The sequence below is a fragment of the Diplotaxodon limnothrissa genome, linkage group LG14 (assembly GCF_057381915.1).
Source record: "Diplotaxodon limnothrissa isolate DT_005_m linkage group LG14, D_limnothrissa_male_GT1.1, whole genome shotgun sequence".
NCBI lineage: Eukaryota > Metazoa > Chordata > Actinopteri > Cichliformes > Cichlidae > Diplotaxodon > Diplotaxodon limnothrissa.
The window spans coordinates 24,859,962-24,870,554 of NC_140609.1; positions in this window are offsets into that span (position 1 = coordinate 24,859,962).

The window sequence follows — 10,593 nt, forward strand, 5'->3', positions numbered from 1 at the left end:
CTTTCCAGTTCACAATCAATCCCACCCCTAGGTCAAAAATATGTATAGGACAATTGGCCTAATCTAATATTTTGTATGAACCTGTCAAGCTGTCCAGTGATTAAACGACAAGTAGATGGAGGCAGGACTTCACAGCAGGGGCATACTCCATAATGTGCTGTGCCTTATCATATGTATATTATATATATTGCTCACTTATTGTATTTACCAACATCAAGGAGTTATGAGCAAAGAAAGGCCACCATAGTGCATGTTTAAATAGGGAAAGTTTATTGATCAAAATGTATTACGCAAATACGCATTACATTTTTTTCAGCCCCCCAATCGAGAAAACAAAACCAATTACATGTTCAAAGCAACGGAACGGTGGCCCAATATCGGAGAGAACTCCACTCTTGAGTGAGCAGTGATAATTGAGCAGTCCGTTTTATTTTGCAGATTCAAGCTGCTCTTCAAAATTTTCACCACCAGATGTCACCGGAGAGGACTGTGTTGAAAAGCTTCGAGTAATGAACCGTTTTTCAATACAAGCTTCAGTGCTTCGGAAAGCTTCATTTGGCCATCACTAGCTAATGCCTTTCACACAGCTTTGTCTCAACTCCAAAGAGCCACAGAAGTAAAAGCTAATAACAATTGAAACAATCTTTGAAAAAATGACTTACCAAGCATGGCAAACAACTCAAATATGTAGAGCAAAATGTTCTGAAAAGGCTTCACTTCAGCTTCGATTGGAGCCTATGGTGCTGGGGGCGGAGTCTGTGAATTTACTCTATTGGTGTCATAGCCCCTGTAGGAGTTCAGAGTTAGGAGGTCAAGAGTTAATGTTTCCATTGTAACACCTCCAGATTTGACCTAGAAACACTCATTTTTAACACTCGACTTTAACTACTATCATTTTACACCTCAGAGTTACATTAAAAGAATGTGACTCTACTTAGAGTAAAATTAACTCTACTTTTGCAAGAAGACTATTAACACCAAAACATTTAACACTTTTGAAGTTGCTGTGTAGCGGAAAGACAGTGTAACTCCCTCCAAGTTGAAAAACAGACATAAGGCGTTCTTAATTTTTGCTGGCATTTATTGGACACATGTGCCACCAAAGATGCCGTGAGCACTGTACAAACAACATAAAATAATCAATTTTCACAGTAAGGCATTCTCACAGAGAATAAATAATAAAGTATATTTTTCAACAACATAAAAACATTCACAATTTGACTGTAGCTGTCGCATTGGAATGTGTTTATAAGGTGATTGTAATTTTCAAGTGTGGATGTTTAAGCCGGTTCCTATGTTGTGTTGTCGCCACCTATTGGTGGACCCGAGTATGGCGCTTTGTGGTGCACATGCTTCGGGCCAGTAGCGGTTTTTGATACGGGCAGCATGGGCAATTGCCTGGGGTGGCATCGTGGTGAGGGGTGGCATCACAGGCAAAAAATGTAAAAATTGCTCGCTCTTATGCTGCTCCGATGACATGCCAGCGCATATTGGGAATGGCATAGGCACCGATTGGTTTTATATCGCCCATTTGCTGGGAGTAAGGGCGCCATCCGTTTGTGAGGTGCGCCTGCTGCTTGCGGCACAGGGAGGAGAGAATGGGGCGGCGGGGACTTCTTTGGCTGGCTGGAGCAGCATCTAATAACCAACTCGCAAAATAAAACAAAATAAAAACAAACCAACAAACACGAAAACACGAGACATTATGATACAGACTTATAATTTGCACCGATGTTTTTTCAAAATTCTATATGTGAAAAGTGAGCGCGAGAGCCCTCGGTGCGCCTGCTTGCTGCTGAAGTCAAAGTAAACCTTATTGTCATCTCCGCTACATACAGTACAGTATACAGAGAGACGAGATGATGACGCTCCAATTACAGCAGTGCAAGTAAACAAACAATATATATAAGAAGAGTAAGAAAATAAATATACACTTTAGGACTAGGGGTAAAGGTATCAATGACAATTTAAAATTTATAATTTACAGTTTGATGATGAAGTCTCACACACAACCTGTCAAAGGGGTGGGGGTGGGGGGCACTTCCAAATAGAGCATATTTCATGTATAATGTTGTAAATCCAAGCCCATTATGTATTTATGATTAAAGAAGAGGAGGAGAAACGAGCAAAAGATACAGGTAAGCAGATGTGTCATTGCAACAAATACCATGTTGCAATACTATACTGCTCTGGTAGCCAACGTTTCAAATGCAGGTTTGACAGGTTTGTGAGTGTACACTTTATCCAAAATCTAGTGAGGGTTTACTCAGCTTTGCCAGTGGGTGGCTGTAGCTCAGGCGGTAGAGCAGGTCACCTATTGATCGGAAGGTTAGTGGTTTGATCCTTGGCTCCTCCAATCTGCATTGCGTGAATGTGTATGACTGTAGTTAGGAAGCACCCAGTTAAGGGAAAGTGTGTGGTAAATGTTGTATAAAGCACTTTGAGTAATGTGGGAGAATTGAAAAACACTATATAAGAATCAGTCCATTCACTGGCTGAACAGAGTTTTGTCATGTTCCTTTTGCACTATTATGCACATTTTGTTATTACATGGCTTAATTAAGATACACATTAGGCTGACATCTGGGGCCAGAGCTGAAACTGTTCTGGGCTAGCAGTGTGTCTGCAACTGGCCCGTGGCTGCACACAACTTACACATGGCCCACATACCGCAAAGAATGACAGCCCTTTGGTTGCTCAGACCAGGTTTTCCAGAGGTAATCCACACATGGGCCAGCAAAGGACCACCAGTGTGTCTGCAACTGGCCTTGTGCTGGCCAATGTGTGGGCCACCTTTGGCAAACCAGATCTGGGCCACCAGAGTGCAAAAAGTGCAGCCTTACCTAGTGTCCACCCTACTGTTACTCATTTTATATTAAGATTTAAAAATCTAGTCGGTATTGGTATGGCGAGTAACCTTCAGTAAAAGTAATAATTCATACAGCAGTAGTACATTCATGTAGTTATAAAAAGCACGATAATATAATAGGTAATCCAAAGTATTCAGAATATGTTACTGTCATTGAGTAACGGAACGGAACAAAATACATTTTGGGGCATGTATTTTGTAATCTGTAGTGGAATACATTTTAAAAGTAACCTTCCCAACACTGACAATAATTAGCTTCAATGTGATTTCACACCTAGTTGCAAACAGAGTACAGGATCAGACAAACAATAAGAATATAGAGAAACTCATGAAAACAGTAAAAGTAGCTTTTCCTCACCTCAGAAAGAGTAGGGCAAGAGCTTTTGTTAATGCAGTGACAGTGGGACAGCCATGTGAGCACAGCGTAAGAATAACAAATGAGAGAGTTGAAGTGCCTAAACACAGCTCCATCCAAATCGAGTGTCGAGTGCAAGTCCCACCTTTCAAAGAAGATAGAACCCTCATCTTCGAGCCTTGTGAGAACCCACAGTGGCCTGAAGGACTCGAGTTCTGTGATACCCTTGTTTTAGTAAAGACTGGTATGACACAAAAATTGTCATTAGTGTACAAAATCCCATAGTCATGACATCACACTGCCAAGTAGGAATGTTATTGGAACTGTGCAGTCTGTTGCATCAATATATCCTGCTAATGTATTCAAAACTGTCTGTCTCCCTACTGCATCAGTCCGTCCCATCCAGGCTAAGAGCTCAGGTGAGAACACACCTAAAAGTGAACAATGGGACCCATCTGTCGATTTGACTCATGTGAATGACCACCAAAGACAAGCTGTTAGTCAGATGTTAAGAGAAGAATCAGAATCATTCTCTAAATCTGATAATGAGATAGGCTGTGTTGAAAACTTGCAAATGAACATTTCATTGAAAGATAATGAGCCAGTCACACGGACTTATCTCTCTGTACCAAAACCCTTGTATCAGGAAATGAAAAACTACCTACAGGACCTAATAGCTCAGGGGTGGGTGGAAAAATAAAACTCATCTTACTCTTCTCTGGTAGTCCGTGTGAGGCAGGATTGTGTCAGCAGAGGGAAGCAGGATAGATCCCGCAGATACCGCTGTTGTGACAGCTTTGAAAAACAACGGCCAGGTACTGTTGGTGAACTACAGTTCACTAAAAGCAATGTTGGGCCTATTAAGTTATTACAGACAATACATCAAAGATTTTGCCAGAATTGCAAATCCTCTGTATTTGTATGACTTGCTCAAGGGACCTGCAGATGGTGAAACCCAGCGAAACACAAGATTAAAGTGGCAAAGAAAGCGAAACAGGTGTAGTGTCCCTTTGAGTGGACCGACATGCACCAGTTAGCACTAGAGCAGTTGATATACTGTCTAACTCAGCCCCTGTTCTAGGCTTTCCAGAATTTTCACAGCCATTCACCCTTCACACTGATGCATCAAACCAGGGATTAGGTGCCGTGTTGTACCAAAAGCAGAATGGAAAGCTTTGTGTGATTGCGTATGGTTCCCGCACTTTAACTGGAGCTGTGAAGAATTACCATCTGTATTCAGGCAACTTAGAGTTTCTTGCTCTCAAGTGGGCTATCACAGCAAAATTCCGTGATTACCTATATTATGCACCATTCTTCACTGTGTACACCGACAATAATCCACTTACCTATGTACTGTCCACTGCCAAACTGAATGCAACAGGTTGTCGATGGGTAGCAGAACTGGCAGATTCCCACTTCACAATTAAATATCGCCCTGGTAAGGAAAATGTGGATGCAGAAAGCCTCTCAAGGATGCCAGTAGACATGGAAACATTTATGAATGAATGCACAGAGGAAATGGCATACGATGTAATAGGCAGTGTTGGGTAAGTTACTTTAAATTAGTAACTTAGTTACATTACTAGTTACTTCTATCAAAAGTAACTCAGTTACTTCAAGTTACTCGTTACTTTCAAAGTAACTAGTTACTAGGGAAAGTAACTTTGGTTTTACTCAGAATTCTCTTGTTAGTGTGATGCTTTCCATAACTGGATACCCCGCAAGATTGCCAGTCTTCTAGCTTGCTTACTTGCCACAAGTGCACTGTGCCATCTACCAACAGAAAGCAAAAGATAATGTGCATATTTCTACAAGAGAAATCCCATGCCTGGACCGTCGTTGACCGCCGCCATGATTCTAGCCTACGTCACAGTGTCATGTGCGCTTTTTACATCCAACACAAAAACTGCAGTTGTGGGGCTTTCGATTGTACTCAGAACTCGGAAATTCTGCCTTCTGAATAGGAAGATGTAGGTAACACCAGACTGCAGATGAGCTGCATACAGGGCTGGACTGGGACAAAAAATCGGCCCGGGCGTTTTGACTATAGGAAAAATTATAAAGCCTTTGAATGAAAACAAACGCTGTTGTGACAGTGATGTACACTGTTCTGATGGTGTATATGTATCAATCTATCAATCATTTGTTGTAAGATTCAGATAATTACTTATTAAAAGCAACACATTTTAAATGAGAATAAGAAAGAAAAATTTCTTTGTGCCCCCCTTTCCCTGTTAATGCCCTACCTGGCCCCCTGGCAAAACTTTGCTAGACCCGCCCCTGCACAGTTACCAGCTGTCAGCTACTTAGAAAAGGATCCTGGTGTTATTTGTCTCTCAGAAACAGTTCATAACTTCCCTTCAACTCATTCAGGTCACCTAAAAGGTAAACCTGTTTCTCCATCACCTGTTCAGCTCTGATGATTCAGTAAGGACATCTCCTGGTTTCATCTTCATGTTTCCCTCTCACCAGATAACCAAACCGACATCATGACCAGCAGCTTTTACAGCTGTGGCTCCAGCAAACATCAGCTGATACTAGAAATTAATATTAAATAAATTCTAACAACAGCTGATCAAGCTTAAACGTGCAGCTGTTGTTTAGCGCGACCTCCACTGGTTTCTTCTTTCTGACACAAAGTGGGCGATAAACAAACAAGAGAGAAAAGCCAATCAGCTGATCATTGATCAGTTTCGTGGTTGAAGTAGAAACGGGAGAGGGAGGGGGAGAGAATGAGAGAAGAAGAGGCAGCTGCAGCGTAAAGACAGAATAATTCCAGCTTAGTGTCTTTTTCATTGTAGCTGAAGAACGGGACAAACTGTGTTCCTTTTCACCTCAATACGAAACGCGTAATATTTTCTCTGAATACGAGACGATTCCGTTTTTATGGGACGGTTGGCAACTCTAATAATTAACCGTATGAACAAAATAAAGTTCAACATCAGTAACATCATAGCACCCTCCCAGCTGTATAGAAACTCCGTCATGTAGCATCGGACTCCTTCCTCCCTCACGTCTGGTTCCAACCACCCGGTCGGAGGGTGAGGGGCCAGTCACCGTTGCTCCAACACCCTCCGTTTTCTCTGCCAGTCCTATTTCTAAGAGAAAGCTGTCATTGCTGTCCCTCACCGCAATCGTGTCCAGGTCCTGCTCTGAAGAGCTGGACGTGGTGAGTGAACAGAACAGTTTTCACCTGGCTTCTTCCATGCTGGGATTATTAAGCTCAGAGCCAGTGAATCAAGACTCAGTTAACTTTTTGACCGTTAACTCCGAGTCTGTAAGGATAGAAACTAGAGCAGGGTGATATGGCCAAAAATATTTATCACGATATATATTTGAAAATTTGCGATAACGATATAACCGACGATATAATTGATGCGAGACAAAATACAACTCCACAACATTACTAGCGCAAAAAGACAACCTTCCATTTATATTCACTTAAACAAGAAGCTGGTTTTTATGTACATTAAAGCTTTATAAAAATGTAACAGTGCAAATGCAAATTGCTTGCTGAAAGTTTAACCAAAAGGCATTTCCACTAGAAATGGGCTGACATATCCTGAGCATAACCATGTATAATATCCACTGAAGTTAAAAAGAGGTGCTTTGCAACATTAAACTGCAGTGTGCAGTACGCATTTTTCGGACCATAAGGTGCACGGGATTATAAGGCACATTAAGCGAAACAAAGCAGTCAGATAAATCAAACTTTATTAAACTCATTCTTCTTCCTTCCTCCATTTCTGTACCATTGATTCCTTAATGTTGAATTCTCTGGCAGCTGCTCTATTCCCATGTTGTTGCAGTATATTAATGACTAACCTCGTATTGTGGATGGATTATCTCAGTTGTTCTCCTGACTGAAGTTTGGTCCGTTTACAGCATCCTGCCATGCGATTGCATTTGTCTCTAACCATGAAGAACCTTCACGTTAACTTTTATAAGTGGAAAAGTGTTAGTGTTCGTCCTCCAGCTTCACTGTTTATGTTATGCTAACATAGCTGTGTCGCTAGCGATCACGTAGCACATCATTATATACCAGCTAGCCCAACTTCAGTAACCCTACAAACGTCACTGCTGTTTAGTTTCCTGTCTTCATTTATGTTGCAAGTGATAGCAGAGCTCTACGTTTGATTTTTTTCAGAAATCTCTCAGTCAGAACATGCAATATCATGCTTAGGTAACTAGCGAAACTAGCGAGCTAACTTCCGCTAGCTTCCTGCTAACTTCTAACTCCGTTAAATGTAATAACTTTTGTTTTCATGGATGCCTGGAAGTTAAACTTTATAGTTACACCTCGTAAAGCAGCAATGCTGATCGTTTTATTAAAGATGAAAGAATTTAGACAGTTTTTAACTCTAAGTGATGCTGCAGTGTTGTTTGACCTGAAGCATACGGAGTTTAGGACCCAGATTACTCCCAGATTTAAGAGCATCTTAGTCCGACAAATACGACAATAACAACGGCCGCTTGCATGTTCTGCAAAAAAAATGTGCTTTGTCGTGTATCTGACGGACAAACACCAAACCAGTTCCACATCACGGAAGTTGCACCATTTTTACAAACCAATTCTGGATCATCTGTTTCACTCAACAATCGGCCATGTGCGTATGAAAACAAAGGCACTGCGCATGCGCGTTTTACTCCCATTCTATCGCGATATTTCATTTTCCTATCGTTGCCTAACATTATACCGGTATTACCGTGAACGGTATAATATGGCCCAGCCCTAATAGAAACTCATGATCCTAAGATGGCTGACTCTGAGGTTGCTTTTTGGGACTCTGAGTATTCTAATGGATGGCTTCGGTAGTACTAATTAATAGTGAGCTTTCAGATGTAGATTACATGTGTGAATCTGTTATGGAATTTTATGACTTGGACAATCATAATCTCACTCAGGACATTAAAAATGCTGTTCAAAAGACTATCTGCTGCACTGCTCAAAAGACAATTTCTCCTACTGCTTAACTAAACATGGACAGTTCAATTTTCCAGCCAAATTCCATCTATGCTTTTCAGGCTACACCTCATGAGACTGTTGTTGGTGTTGCTTTACCCATCAGTTACGCAGCTTACCAGCCAGTTCATTCTGAGGCTGCCTGTGAAAAACCTCATGTTTTCATAACCTGTCCTGAGTTAAAAATCACAAGCCCAGAATATTCATTCAAGTTTGTGTTGCTGATTGTGAACTCTTCACTGTGCATTCTGTGACTGTCCAGGTTAAGAGCAACAAGGTGTCATCTGCTGTTAACAAGCTGGCAAAAGCACTTGGTTTGAACACTGCAGAGTTAAAGTTTTAGTTCCACGATCATGTCTGCATAACTCGTGCCATGCTTTTCAGCCAGTAGTCCTGGAAACTATGTGTGCAACTTCCCAGACTGCGTTTGGTAAGACTGTGTTTAATGTTGATTCACACCCAGTTTATTCAGACACTGCTTGTATGAATTCCCCAGCACCTGTGACTGCTCCTGAACTCACCTTTCCTAAGACTGTCAACCTGGACGGCTTAAGGGTAGCAATTTTTCCAAGGTCAGCCTGCCATAAGTCTCGGTTTTCTAGAACTATGTCTGATACCATAAATCTGGTTTTCCCCGTGACTGTTACGGCTCCTCTGCTCTGCTCTCCGCCTCCAGTTCCGGTTCCCAGGGCAGCTCGGGCCTAGCTTTCCCTTGCACCCGTACCAGCTCCGTGGGTGGGGGTGGCTGAGGTCCAGCTGGACCCTGCTTCAGTTCCTAGGCAAACTGAGGCTCCATTCATCCCTGCACCCATACTTGCTCCTCGGGTGGGAATGGCGGGCACTCCGTCGTTGCCTGTGCCGGTTCCCCAGGTGAGGGCAACTACGACCCTGCTGACTCCTGCACCCGTTTCAGTTCCTCGGGTGGGAGCAGCGGAGGTCCAGCTAGCTCCTGCACCCACACTGACTCCGAGGGTAAAGGCAGCCAGAACACAGCTCATCCCTGCACCTGTATCTGTTCTTCAGGTGGGGATGGCTGGTGTTCGGCCAGGCACAGTACCCGTCCCTGTTCCCCGGAGAAGAGTTGCTGAGAGTCGGTTACTAGCTCCGTTGCAAGTTCAACAACCATCAGTACCACCAGCACAACCATCATCACGACCACCACTACAACAACTTCTGTTTCAGTCAACTGCCCAGCCGGTAGCTCAGCAATTAGTGCAAACATCAATTCAGCTACCTATGCTGCCAGGGGTTTCTGCACCCTCTGCTCCTGCTGAAAGCTTGGGTGAGCTTATCCAGCACTTCGCAGCTCCCATTCCGCTGCATGTCTCCGCTGGCAGTTCAGGAGAACTGTTTCAGCATCATGTCAAGTTAGCTGGAGGTTCTGAGGAGCCCGGCCAGCATCAAGCCACGTCTGCTAGGGGTTCAGGGGAACCCAGCCAGCATCACGCCTCGTCAGCTGGGGGTCCTGGAGGACCCAGAAAGCACATCCTCGTGTCCGCTGACGACTCTGGGGAGTCTGTTCAGCCACCACCCGCTCCACCATCTGCAACTACCACATCGTCGCCTGCAGCGTCTGGTCCCGCCTCGTCTGGTCCTGCAGTTGCTACAGTGCCATCTGATGCAGCTCGGCTTGTACCACCTCGCCTTCACCGGCCACTTTCCAGGCCACCAGCTGGATGTCATCGCCGTCGAGGGTGGTCCCCTGAACGGGTTCGTCGCCACCGCTGGCTTCGCGGCCGGCCTCCAGACCTGCTCTGTCGGCCTCCTGAAATGTTGTGCCACGGCCTCCAGATCTATGTGTTTTTGGGTCTTGACACCTATCCTGTTTGGGACTGTTCTGTGCTCCTGTGCCTTTTGTGGACGTTTTGTTTTGGACTCAAAATGATGTACAAAAGATATAATGGGCCTTAAAGAGTTCATTAAGGGCTCCTACTGAACCTGTCACTTTACATGGAAGTATATGCTTTTCAATCACAATGAAGAAGGCATGAATGGTGTTTCTTGTGGGTCCCTAGCAAGAAGGTAGGGCTGACTGCTTCAGGTGATGTTGTCTAAATGTAGTTCCAGCCTACAACAACACATTAAACAGCAGTATTTACAGATTATCCTCTGACAGTAGATTAGATCACATCACTGTGATCTTTAGATCACTACTTAACGATGGAGGTGATGGAAGGTATATTTTAAACAGCATACCTATAGGAATTTGATGAGGTTATTGACAGCTTAACAGGCAGACATATTTCTCTTTCGCCCTTGTGAAGATGGTGGTAGCAGATGTAGCAGCAGCAAGATAGCAGACATGTCACTGTCCTAGCCTTGCCTAATTTTCATCCTCCCTCTTGGTAGCATTTTCCATAAATTTGATCTTCATTTTCACTGTTTTGCCAATGACACCCAGTTATA